The sequence below is a fragment of the Macrobrachium nipponense genome, chromosome 20, assembly GCF_015104395.2.
Source record: "Macrobrachium nipponense isolate FS-2020 chromosome 20, ASM1510439v2, whole genome shotgun sequence".
Taxonomy (NCBI): Eukaryota; Metazoa; Arthropoda; class Malacostraca; order Decapoda; family Palaemonidae; genus Macrobrachium; species Macrobrachium nipponense.
The window spans coordinates 79,073,199-79,088,198 of NC_061089.1; positions in this window are offsets into that span (position 1 = coordinate 79,073,199).

Here is a 15,000-nt window from a genome sequence, read left to right on the forward strand (position 1 = left end):
TTACCTCTGCCCAATCATATACTTTGTTAAGGTCTCTTTGTAGAGCGTTCCTATCTTCATCACAAGTAATTTCTCTACTTATTCTTGTGTCATCTGCGAAAACTACTCACTACCGAATCCTTCACATTATTGTCTATGTCTTCAATCATAATAACAAACAGTATTGCAGCTAACACCGTACCTTGCGGCACACCGGATATTACCTTGACTTCATCCGATTTCTCGTCGTTTGCAATAACTATCTGTTTTCTGTTGTGTAAAAATTCTTTTAACCATCTTCCTACTTTATCCACGATATTGTGTTTTCTAATTTTCTTCGCTAATATATTATGGTCTACTTTATCAAAAGCTTTTGCAAAGTCTAAATAAACCACATCTGTTTCATTTCCGCTTTTCATATTTTTGAATATGTTCTCACGGTGGACTAACAGTTGGGTTTGTGTACTTTTTCCGGGTACGAAACCATGTTTTATATTAAAACAAATATTTTTTATTAAATGTTTCATAATATTTTTCTTCATTACCCTTTCATACACTTTCATAATATGTGATGTTAGACTCACAGGCCTATAATTACTTGCCTCAAGTCTTGATCCACTTTTGAAAGTAGGGGTAATATATGCTAATTTGTGCTCATCATAAATCTTGCCTGTATCTACACTTTGTCTTAATAATATTGCAAGTGGCTTTGCGATAGAATGAACTACTTTCTTTAACAAAATAGCAGGAATTCCATCAGGCCCTGCAGCAGCTCCATTTTTAATTTCATTAATAGCCTGCACAATATCAGCTTCATTAATATCTATGTCAGCTAAATATTCACTATTTTCATCCCTTACTTCTATATCATTATCTTCATTATCTATTCTTAGGGGTTGTGAAATTCCGCTTCTCTTATATCGTTTTCCTTGCCCAGGTAATGTTGTTGCAAATTTTTCCTTTTTTTTTTCAAGTTCGTTTTTTTTTAATCTTTTCCCCATTTCAATTTTCCCCCCTCAGAGGGACTATTTCTATTCTTCTTTTATTCATCTTCTTCGCATATGAGTATAATAGTTGGGGTTTTGCTTGATATTTAATAGGGTTTTTTCTTCCAAGTCCCGTTTTTCATTTTCTTTTGATTGTATAATCTTTTGTTCTGCATTTTCTATCTTACTTTTTAGTTCTATAACTTTCCATGCATTTTTTTCTTTTGCAAGACCTTTTTTCCACTTTCTGATTTTCTGGAACAAGATCCTTCTGTCTCTTGGTATGCATGAATGATGTTTACTTTTCTTCTTCGGTATATATTTTTCCACTATTTTCTCCAATATTTTATATAATATCTCCGTATTTACCCTTATCATCACTTACGAAATGTTATCCCAATCTTTGTTTAATTCTTCATTAATTTCTGACCATTTTATATTTTTACTGTAGAAGTTGTATTTTCCATATCCTTCCCACTTTTTTCATTTCTTGCTTATCTCTATTTTCACTTGCTTTGGAATGAACGTTAATTCTATGACATTATGGACTGAAATATTCGCATTATAAACTATTATTTCTTTAACATTAATTCATCTCGTTCACAAATACTAGGTCTAAAGTATTTTCCTTTCTTGTTGGCAGGTGATTTATTTGTTGAATGTTGTATTCTAGTAGCATATCTAATAGCTTTTCAAATTGCCTCTTATCTTCTGCACTACTATTACTCTCTTTTTTATATGTATAAGTACAACCACAATCTCCTATTCGTTCTTTTCCATTCTACGAAAGGAAAGTTGAAGTCACCAGATAGGAGAATAGTCCAGTCCTTGTGATTTCTACATATATCATCCAATTTTTCAATTATTAAGTCAAACTCTTTAGTATTAGGAGGTCTATATATTACTATGTTCATCAATTTTTCAGATTCAAATTCTACCGCTATTAGTTCACATTCTGAGTTACTATATTTCTCATATATTTTTTCCTTGTTTTTTGTCTTTCCCATATATTGCGGTTCCCCCTTGATTCCTATTTTTTTTCTATCTGATCTATAAGTTTGGAACCCTTTTATTTGATCATCATTCCCAGTCTCTTGGGAATACCAGGTTTCACTTATATTCATTATATCTATTTTCTTTTCATTTTGGGTTAGTTCTTCTAAGTACTCTATTTTTCTTTTTGAGTTACTCGTAACTAAACCCTGCGCATTCATCACTATTATGGTTTGCGTGTTTTCTCCTTCATTTAATACTGGTAGTAATAAGGATTTTCCCATGTCTCTTTTCCGTTCTGGTATGTTGTTCTTTTTTTCATTTCCAGAAATTTCTGACATTAAAAAATCCAACTTTTCCATAATATTTGATCTTCCTTCATCATAATTATTCATTTTGTGTCTGAATCTGCAATTTTCTCCGGTTTCTGCAATATCCTCTTGCATAATAAATACAGTTATTATCTCTTGAGTAGAATTTCGGAGCTGATGCTTTGAAATTTTTTGCTGACACCTCTGCATATCTCATTGGTGGTTTGCTTTTCTCTTTTACCTGATATTCTTGATTTCTCTCTTTATTTGTTTCTTTCTTATTTTGGATTTTATTACTTGGTTGGTTATTTATTTGATTATGATTCATGGCTACAGGGTGCATATATTTGCATTTTTTGTCGAACTTACATCCTTTTCCTTCTTTTAGGTTTTTACATATTTTTGGATGCAGATCTCTGCAATCATCCCCATTATCCATCTAAGTATGCACATTTACCATATATTTCATAGTTTTGACATATCTTAGGATGTTTGTAGTAATATCTTTCTCCAAATCTGCAATTCCCTCTTTTCAAAAGGTTGCAGATTTGTCTTTTCTTGTCTATTTTTTTCCTCTTTCCCCGTCATTTGGTATAGAATCTGGGTAGAGCCTCTTCGGGATTTGCTTTTCTGTTGTCATATCGTAATTTATTTTCTTCGTAGGTATGCTGCTTTATTGCCTCATATGTAGTATCAATGAGTATCTCTGCATCCATACTTTTATCTTGTTCTTTTTTTGTTTTCCTTATTTTTTTCTGTCATTTCATTTTTGTTTACTTCTCTTCCGTTTTCCTCTTCTTCTTTTTCTTCTTCTTCTTCCTCTCCTCTCTTCTTCATCCTCAACTATTTGTACATTCAATCTTGATTTAATAACATTGTCCTAATTCCATGATAGACCCCATGTTGAACAAAAAAATTTTCCTTTGTATCTTTTCTCAAATCTTGTATTACCTCAGCACACTGTGGATGGGTCGGAATGTTGCATGCAGCACATTTTCTGATTAGGTTTTGTGGATTGACTATGCAATACCAAACCTTACACAGTTTGCATGCTTTTGACATTCTTTTTCCTAATGCATCAATTAGGATATTCACAAGATTCACCTTATTCATTTTCTTTGTCGGAATATGTTGGTTTATGTATATTTTCTTTATGAGTCTCTTGACCACTTGGATTTTATTTGGAACTTCTTCAATTATTTTCAAGATGTTTTCATTAGATTTGTTCCAGTTTGAAGGATTATATCCTTCTAATATATCTATGAATGCTTTTGTATCTTTTTGGTTAGGACTGTTGCTGATTTCATAGATGAGAAATGCCAGTTCCCTTCCTGCTACCTCATTGTATTGCGAATCTGCTAAACACGCCAAATTACGCCACCTCTTCCCGCAGTTGGAACTTACTGCCATCTTGTTCTGATTTATAGTATTACACTTGATAAACTAACTTAGAAGACGCTTTATCCTACTATTTTCACACTAATCTTATCACCGATAGTTCACGAACACTTCTAGATATTTCTCAAATTCTAGTCGTATGTTAAACTTGTGATATCTGTTGATTAATCTGACTTCACGCGGGTACGTCTCACCAAGCAAGATGAGAGAGAGAGCAAAATTGGTTGAGGGAGGAATGGGAGTGCTTTGATGGCGGGCGTAAGTGTATGGGTATTGTCTGTTGTAGTGATCGCCGAGCATATCAGTGGCGAGCATCTGTTAAGAAAGTGGGAAGAAGTGAGGAAGTCTGTGAAGTCATAGAGTCGGTACTGAACAGTTGATTTGGCAGCAGTTTTGTCCATTGAGGGTCAGTGATATTGTCTGATTTGATTGATTTTGGTGTTGTAAAGCTGTTTTGTGTGTGTGTCTGTCTGGTTGTGGTGGAGTTGAAGAGGTTGTTTGTGCATCTTGGTGTTTGTGAGTTGGCAGATGGGGACAGTGTTGGTGTTGGCGGTCTATTGTGCTGGGCTGGAGTTGGCGAATGGTTTGTCGTGTTGTTCTCTAGTTGTTGGTGGTTGTTTGCTTGGTGATTTGGGTGTGGTTTTTGAGTTGTTGTATGGTTTGGCTTTTGTCTGTCTTGGGTAGTGAAATTCTCGACGGTTGTTGTGTCTCGACTATCCTATATCCAGCGGACAACACAGCCTATCCCTGTGTCTCTAGAGTCTGAGGTAAGTACATGTTTTTGTGTTGTGTGTTTTGTGATAGGTAAACCAATTGTACTGCACTTAATTAGTAACGTAAAGTGATAGTGTGGCTGTGGGAACTATTTGGCAGCCGGTATGACCAAGGTCACTGTGGGAAGATTGCTTGCTTTGTTGCTTTGTGTGATCCCGCCACAGCGTCAATACATCCATTGTATATTAAATCTGCCCTTCATTCTCTTTATAAAAGGATACAACTTTTTTTTATCGTTGACCACCAGGGATTATTGGTTGCATGTCAGCAGAACATCGAAAGCGTTCCTGGAATTTTAATACTTCTGCTGTGTGCAGTCACATGTTTCACAATCTTAAACAGTGTTCGGCTATCTTTTGGATTCTAGTTTGTTTGGCCAAGTCAGAATTCTTGATCTGTATAAACTTTTATAGGGACATTGTTCTAGATTTTTTGTACTGACTTTTAAAGATTAAATTTGTATGCGATTTTTTAAACGAGATATTTTGCAACTATGGTAGCACTATTGCTCCATACATGTGCAATAATTGATGATGGATAGAGCACTTTATATTTTAATTCTGATAACTATATCATACTTGGATGACTCCTTGATTCACGGTGATCTTAGTTCGGATGAGAGGATTATATTTGGTTCTTGTAGCGATCCGAAGTGCATGAGGATCGACGATGTTTTTATTTAACTAATAGAAGACTGCACTGATTTAAAAAAAAGTATTTCAACAGAAAATGCCTGAAAAATTAACCAACGACGTAATTCATAATCTGAAATCACGGTGCCACATCCAATCACTGGACCCTCTGGTGCTTGCGAGAGAAGACCAAGAGCCCTGTTTTATAAACTGAACGTTGCAGGTTTAATTACGGAAATAAGGAACCTGGTTCTCCAAGGGGACTTGCTCACGTCCTTTCTGTAGACGCCTGGAGGAGAGAAGATGGCTCCCTTTATTTGGCCAATATGGCCACCACCCATTTCGAATTAGGTATTTGAAGGAGAAACTTACTTTTTTAATGCATATGAGTTAGTATTACGTTTTTATATGTGTCTAGCATGTATGTGAATTATTTTGAATAATATTATCATTGAAAGGTCGTAACTGGGCCCCAGTTTCAAAACTGGTATATAAGGGCAAAATTACACCTTCCGCAAATGCTAAAATCATTCAAAACTAAGTCTGTACAGGCAAAAATTGAATCAATTTCATATCTGTGTGTGGCTGGACTTTTTTTAGCGTGATGACCCATAACTTCATCCTCCTTCATCCTCTCCCTCTCTCACTCTTTTACCTATTTTCCTATTTCCTTCAGTTTGTCTGCCTGTGTGTTTTTAAGCCATATATTAGTTGCCCATGTTAAAACTAATTGATAATTTCGAATTTGTCGATTTTTCCTCTCCTCTCTCTCTCTCTCTCTCTCTCTCTGGTAGGTCTAGTTAGACAGCTGCGCCCGAGTTGACTGGGGGTGCCAGCGCGAGAGAGCCGAGCCAAGGGTAAGTACATGGCTTGTTCACATACTTACCAGGATGGTATACAGATCACACGGGACATGAATGGCTCTGGATGAATGATTGGACTAGGTATACAGTGGCCAAACCTAGCTGTATCCCATACATCAAGGCGCATTTTAGATTAAGGTGGTAAGGGGATAGCCCCTCGGACTTGGTCAATACCCCTTTAAGCGTATATTCAATCACAGGCAAAAGGAAGACCAACTAGAGCAAATGTTGTCATTGCTAGGAAGACAAGAAAATTGAAGGTCTAATTTCACCCTTTGCCTCTATACATCATAATCCTGAACATGATGGGTACGTAATGATTTCAAACAATGTGCCATTGTTTTGGGAGATTGGTGAACTGTCGCTTAACTTTGACCGAACAAGGCTTGATGAAGGCAGTGGCATAGAGGCAACATTGTGACAAAACATGGCAAAAAAAAAAAAAAAAAAAAAAAAAAAAAAAAAACACAAGAGTTGTAGGGTCATATTTGATGATGCAAGATGTGATAGTGCAAGAAAGCAAAGATCTACAGTTGAAGGTAGTGAACCGCAGGAAAAGCATGCTAAACAGCATCGAATGAGTCATGCCAATAAAGCATGAATTTTGTGTGAAATGTGGCACCTGCAGGAGATCTTCGACAATTTATGGCACTTAATGATTCCCGATCCATGGCTAACTTTAAATTGTAAGCACGAAAATCAGTTGTTCCTTGCATCCTTAAGTGAGGGTGAAATGATTTACAGCTGTCAGACGTTCCAACTTACCACTATACTTGAAAAAAAAAAACATTTCACATCAGGACTAACATCCAGAGGCAGATGATATCATTGATGGTTCAGCCTTGGTCCATCCACTTCCACCCAAAAGGTCTAAGACTTTTGCAGACTATGCAGTCCTTGGCTTTCTGCTAAGAATGAGTGAGTGCCTATGCTAATGCATACAAGGCAGTCAATAGTACATATTGTCTTTGATGTGTATAGTTCATCAAGTCTGAATACAGACACAAGGTCTAAAAGGGGACATGGAGGAAAATGCATGGTGACAGAAAAGAGCACCAATCCTTCAAACTGGCAAAACTTCTTGAAGCACGACGATAACAAGTCAGAGCTCTTTCACTTTCTGGCAGACAATTATAAAAAACTAGCGGCCATTTTGAAATTTTGTGTGGACACCCAGGTATTTCAATAGAGTGCGTTAAAATGAGCACCAAATTGCATTATTGTATTAAAATCTGAAGTATTTTTCTACTTGTCTGCTGCATTATGTGAATTAACCAACGAAGACAGAATAGCAATCCCAGCGGCGAATTTAAAAACTACGCTATAATTGCTGTATTAAGTTTAATTCAATATTTATCAGTTTATTTAAGTTTTTCATTTGTGATTCTAAATGTAACATCAAAATCTTCGGAGTCATACAGACACTCCATAAATCAGGAATATAATGATCTCACGAGATATATTTTGATATTGAACAATTTTTAATGAAAAAATGGTAATGGATCCTTAAAGGTAACTTAAGCACTTGAATAATATATATAATATATATATATATATATATATATATATATATATATATATATATATATATATATATATATATATATATATATATATATATATATAAGACTTTCAATGTCGTGATTAGAACATTTTTAAGTAATGAAAGTCCACACTTACGTAAGCTGTGTATTAAAAACATTATAAGTCTGGAGCTTTCATCTACTTGGACAGAAAACCTCATCAGCCGCACTGTTTTTTTTTCTTTTTTTTTTTTTTTTAAAGGTAAAAAATACATAAAGTCCCAGAGGAGAGAAAAGACGCTGGGACCGTCTCAGAGGGAGCAAACAACAAAAGCAAACTATCCTAATCATCTGTCTGTTCTGCTGTTCCCTCATCCAGACCATCCTCATCGTTACATGCACTTGGGGCGATTCCCTTTGAGACGGTTCCAATGTCTTTTCTGCCCTTCACGACTTTATATATTTGTACCTTTAAAAAGGAAAAAAAAAAAAAATCAGTGTGGCTGACGAGGTCTACTGCCTAAGTAGATGAGAGCTCCCGTCTTATAATGTTTTTAATACACGGCTTACATAACTGTCGACTTTCAATACTAGAAACACACACACACACACACAACACACACACACACACACACACACATATATAGTCTATATATATATATATATATATATCTATATTATATATAAACAAACAAACACACACACACACACACACACACACACATATTATATATATATAGAATAAATATATATATATATATATATATATATATATATATATTATATAATATCTATATATATATATATATATAGAATATATATATAAAAATATATATATTATATAATATATATATAATGAAGTGAATCTTGACAGATAAGTGAAGATCACGAAATGAATATGAGAGCATGTTCATTAATTTTCTATATCTGTTGGCAGGTGAAATTCATGGACGAATAACAGTTGCTGTCAGCAAGACTATAGCCAGCGAGGTCAGACGCATACCCACAATGGGTTGTTGAACTTGGGGCATTAGGTGCCCAGTCACTGATGTCTACCACTTTTCCATCTGTCCATTTTCCGTCCTCCACCCCTACCCAGTAATCACCAGTCATATTTACATACTCTGCAATAAATAACGTTATTAACATTAGTAACTGCTAAAAGCTGTTTCTCCTAAGACAAGGTTAACGTCATAAACAAATAAGAAATATAGACACTTGTCCACTCACTGATGAAATAAGGAATGTGAGTAGAAAGTTCGGATACAAAATTTGCAGATTAAATCTAACAAAGGTTTTCCTTTAAGTAAATTATTTTCTGTCGTCAGCCATTATTCTTCCATACTCTTTTCCAGTTCTGCAATTTACAGTTACGCTAAATATATCCTATTGCAGCATACGTATGTTCTTTTCGATACCTAAAGTATTCCTAACCTACGGACCAGTCTACTGCTTTATGATATCAAAAACTGAAGTCTTATCTTACGTTTCCGGCAACCCAGGTATTTTTTGAAGATGCCGAAGTCTTCGGGTACAATCAGCTGGGAACTAAGGCCGCTGCAATAGCCGGCTGCGGTGTAGTAATCGGTTGGGGTGTAGACTGACTGGATGCAACCTATTCCTGGGATGGCTGAGAACCCCGAGTTGCATACCATCTGCACGTCTGTGGATGAAGTAAATTAGTAGGTTTCAAAGGCTCATTACCCAACTGGAAACTGTTATAATAAAGTAGCAAGAATAATAAATATGGCTCTATAGAGTCAGTAAATTAAACCCCGAATATGAATATTATTCAGACTAAAGTGAAGATGATATACTTTATTCCAAATCTGTATTTTATATGATACTCATGTGCTCAATCTTTTGGCTTTTTTTAATTAAATACTTGTTAGTAATCAAGAGGATTAAGTCCACTGAAAAGATTAAATGACGTTAATACAATTCAGTTGAACGCAATCATAAGCTAGTGAGATATTATTTTTGACGCCTTTGAAAAATAAAGTAGCAGAATTAAGAGTGAGGTTTTATTTTTCTCTATCAACGTCGAGGTTCTCCAATTTCTGTATTTCTATAGTAAAAGCACTAATCGTATACTAAAACTGACATATTTTTTAACACGGATAAATGACGGAAAGTAACAACCACCGAAGTTGCAATGATAACATGCGGTGTCATACAAGATTTCAAAGCAATAAACTCAACTATATAGCTATATTTTTTTTTTTTCTATTCACTCCCAATTCGCGAGGCTCTTATTCAGAACTTTCTTGAAGTACTTACTTATCGCCATATCTTTCAGATCCACAGCTTCATTCAATTACTTCAAATATCTAGATTTTTCGAGACAGCATATCAACAATGTTTGAGCTATATATAAATAATTCCCAGAATGAAATATATAAAAAAACTTTTAGTTTCCTGCAGAAGAAATCTATTGATATGGTTATTTGTCTGTGTGTCAGCAATTTTCTATATGCCCTCAGATCATAAATCCTTCTGAGGCTACAGGACAACAAATTGGTATGTTGATCATCCAAAATTCATTCATCAAACATACTGAATTGGAGCCCTCTATCCACAGTAGTTGTTATTGTATTAAAGGTTAAAGTGAGGCATGTTCGTGCGTCTGACATTGCGATAGCACCGGAGTGGCTAAAAGTTTCAAGGGCCCCAGCTAGGAGTTTCATGGGCTGAGAGTTTCACACCGCATGATGCTATGTAAAGAAAACTCGATTGCGCCGAAGGAACTCTGAATATTTTATTTTTACGTGTTGATTATTTAAAATGAAAATTATAATTTTAATATGTTTCAAACGCTCCTTGACCAAGAATATACAAGACAGTAAAGAAATTTCAAAACTTTCTATTAGTTACAAATGCCTATATCAGAAATATACATGCTTACCTTTATAAACATTAACAACCTTTCTTATCCAGCACTTTTTGAGAATGCACGGTGGAACCACAACGTAAATAGCCCCGTGGTTGGTGATGTCGTTGCCGTTAACGCAGTCTGAAGCCGAAGGAAGAGAAACAGATTTAGAAAGCCATAATAACTGAACTCGTGTAGAAATATCAGTTCTACATATATTTATGACCTTCAAATATACTGTCCTTTTTGGATATGTCTTCCGTTGTATTGTGTTTAAAAATGAAAATTTAGTGTCGCTAACATTAAAAAGTTCTCGTGCTTTTCTTGAAATCTGCTTAGTAGCTTTGTTACTAGAAGCTCTAGTTCGGTAAGGTATCATGTATCCTGGATATGGAGGTCAGATGGTTTACGGGAATATCAGTAATGATGAAAAAATTGTGTGCCGGGGGATGGGGGTGCAGAAAGGGCGACAGATAGTAACTTCTTAGAAAAGGCAGAGGTAACTTAATTGTATAAGGCTTTAAAGAGATCCAAAATTAACATCGATGCGACTTTTCATACGAGGATAAACTCGCATCTCTGTTATCTGTTATGATTGTTTCTCAAAATCTTTATTGCTAAAAATAAAGTTTAATGCAAAAATCTCATTACTAAAACGTTCATCGTGATCATCCAGTTATAAGAGTAAATGTTAAATTGTAACTTCCTGAAAAGCGTATTAAAAACTATCATGGATAACAATATTTAATAAGGAAAGTACAGCTTGTAAATTCAATTGTAATGAGAATTATGTAATAATCTTAAGATATAAACTGAAGTCGCCCTAATGGGCATACTTATATATGGAATGAATGTAGCTCAGAATATGAATGACATTTTATGTCGGAGATGATTTTTATATATGTATATACATAAATATTTTAATAGGTAATTTCGTAAATTGTCTGTTACCGAGCGCAATTTCCGAAAATGATGCACTTACGCCAGTGCAGCTTAGTGTAGCTCTGGACGACGTCCGTCGAGTTGTCATTGTAATCTGAGGTCAGTTTCATATCGGAGATGTAACAGATGCCATTTTTGTGCCACATCAGGTATGACCAGGTCTCCTGAGTCGCTCTCACGGCGCAAACAATATCACTGTAAGCTCCTTGTGTTACCATCATCGCTGATGTGCTGAGCTTGGCTTGAGAAACATTTACCTGGCGAAATATCTGAACTTTGTCACCTGGAGGGATGAAAGAAAACTATTTCTATTTCAAATAAAGCATCCAGGCATATAGACTTCATATTTGTAGCCATTTGCAAAGCTTCATCTCATTATTTTTATTTAAAATGTTAATAGAGTAAACCATGGAAAATTAATATGAATAATCTGAAAAGGCTTTCAATCATATGAAAGGATTTTAGTTCAAGTAAGTATATAAAAACACTCGTGGAGAGTAATGTTTACAGATTCTCTCTCTCTCTCTCTCTCTCTCTCTCTCTCTCTCTCTCTCTCTCTCCTAGCGCAAGATGTAGCGCATTATATTGTAATTAGATGATCAGCGTTCTAAAAAATGAATCTAGTAATAAGCAAGGGAAATAATACATTAATGAAAAAAGGAAGATATGATTTTTCTTTTCAACCTATACGGTCATTTATACACCTGATTGTTAGTGTACTATTGTAGGTCGCTACTGGTGTGGGGTTGAGAGAGAGAGAGATTGACGAAGCAGACGGAAATCGTTTTTTACTACCCCGGAATATACATTACACCATTTTATGATACCCAATGCTAGGCCCTCGAGAAAATAATCTACATTTCACCGTTATGACAGGAATTGTAATATATTCATAAGATATAACCCGCCCCCCATCCTTCTCTCTCTCTCTCTCTCTCTCTCTCTCTCTCTCTCTCTCTCTCTTTCTCAAGACTTGTTTCCACTTAAGGGATTCATGACAAGAATATTTGTTATTGTCAAGGAACACTTTTATTTATGATGTTCACTCTTATCGTTTAAAAATTGAAAAATTTACAGAGAACGGTTTAAACATAATTAATGGCGCATGCCCAACAGTTGAAAATCATACTTCTTAATTATATTAGCCTTTACACAGAATCCTTAAAATGTATTGGTTATTAGAGAGAGAGAGAGAGAGAGAGAGAGAGAGAGAGAGAGAGAGAGAAGAGAGTATCATTTATAAGACAGTAGAAATCTAAATAACAGGTAATTTATATGAAAATGCTAAGAAAGCATAAATAGAATAACATTTCTTGCTCACCCAGTGAAGTTAACACAAGACAAAGTATCAGTAGCAACTGTGGGAACATCATGGCCTCGGTGACAGGTTGATTCGCGTTGAGGTTTCAGCCGCTATCCTGAAAGATATAAAATTATTATTATTATTATTATTATTATTATTATTATTATTATTATTATTATTATTATTATTATTATTATATGTAGGGTGAATCAAGAAAGAAAGGAGAAATATTAAGTAATAGTTTGATATACACTTGTCGAACCGTGACAAAGCGCTCATATCTGAGTCCAGATGGCACCTTGTAGCTGGTAACCAAGAAGTTTCTCTCTCTCTCTCTCTCTCTCTCTCTCTCTCTCTCTCTCTCTCCTCTCTCTCTCTCTCTCTCTCTCTCTCATAATTAACTATTCTGTCTCAGGTGTGTAATGAAATCCTAAAATACATAACTAAATTATTAAGCAAGTTTAACAACGAATCATGTAAAAAGAAATTATGGAAGATGGACACTAAACCCACTAAGCATTACCCCGAAGCAGAGTAAATAATTGCATTGCAAGAACGATGTGAGGGGATTAACGCCTGTCCCCACCAATTCTCTAAACCAACCCACATTTCATTTAAGTCCATTGCATATAACTTTCAAAGTCATTTCAGTCATAAGTTCCATTTTAACTGACCACTTCCCACAGCGGCCATTATTAATGCTCATTTATACAGGAGCATATTTTTCCCCCATTTATTTGATGGGTCCATTGAAACATTCTGTCAGAGAACAAATACACCATATTTCACATGTTTTACAAAACATGTAAAAAAAATACTGGTAAACAGAGGCATCCAAGATAAATCACGAAACAGTAATGGTAAAACCGGTAAAAGTTAGCAATGTTTTTAAAGTTCCACACCTACTTTCCACAGAGGGAATTTCAACTCCCTAGTGTGTCCCAAACACGTAGGCTGGCACTTTCATTATGTACAAAGGAATGAAAGAATCTTCACTTGAGCTCTCACACTATCTATTTTGTAACAAACTTATGAACGTACAGTACTTTCATTTGTACACCCAAGAATCTGATTGTACGTAACTGGACCAAAAGATTCCATGTTGCAGCGATGGAAATTTACATTCTTCGACACATGACTCTGTATCCGGGGCTCTCCGAACAATGTTCAGGTCACCGATTGAACAATTGCTAAAATTTACTTCCGTTTCCATGTGGACAGAAAACGAGTGGTCTCCAACTGGACGAACAATGCTGTGTCCCAAAAATAGCCGTATGCTAAACGTTGAATAACCATTCAAGACACCTGCAATATCGCTGAACAGGGTAAGCGTTCGTATGTTACAAATATTTCCATATATATTTAACATTTATGCAAAAACTACATTATTTAACATCCGTTGAGAAACTTGTGTATTTATAATTTAATCATAGTCATACTTTGGGACAGAAGGATATAATAATGAGCATTTACTTCCATAAACTAAGACGATTTGTAGACTTTAGATAGTAGGGCTATAGATAATGGAGGACGGAACACGGATCTAGAAGTGGCGAAGTAGAAGGAAGAGAGTGAATTAATCTTAACAAAAGACTGCACCCGCCTTATTCCTCGAAAACAAGTCCTTTTCCGTCGGAAGATCAAATGATAATGATATGAACTCTACAACGAATCGGGCTAAAGACACTGTGCATCGACGCATGCGCGAAGGGAGTCTGGCACGCTAGCACCTTGTATTACCCCGGATTGAAGTTTGACACATAGTACTTATAGCTGTCAATCACTGCTACATTCGAAATGAAAGCGAGTTACTCGATAAGTCCTTCAATGACAGATGTATTAGTTTTGCACTTTTTCTATGTAAAAGTTCCCCAAAGCAAAGAGCGACATAATACAGTCTTGGAAGTATTTTAACTTTTGTTTTCCTAGAAAAGAGCCAGAGAGAAAGGAGAGAGAGTTTTATGCAGGGTTACACTTAAACAGAGAACCTGGAATAACTGTGAAAAACAAATATAACAAAAATGAGTAATTTCACTAACCTGAAGGTCTCTGTTCAAATAAATGAATGGCAGAATATTACTTAATATAATATGACATTCATTTATCACAAAACTTGTTTTTATTTAGTTCCTTATTCTCTACTTAACCGACACTTACAATGTTTCTTGTAGTGGAAAAAATACTATTTCATTTAGTCAGATGTAACAAAGGTTTAGAAAATATACTATTAACTTAGGCAACCTGGATCATCTTCATATGAAACCGTCTGTCATTTGCACGAATGCTCTTTAACCATTTAAAATATAAGCAAGACAATAAAATCCCCGGGAATTTGCATGGCTTCATTTGTTAGAAATGAAATATCTTATATGTTATATATATATATAAATATATATATGATATATATATATATATCATATATAT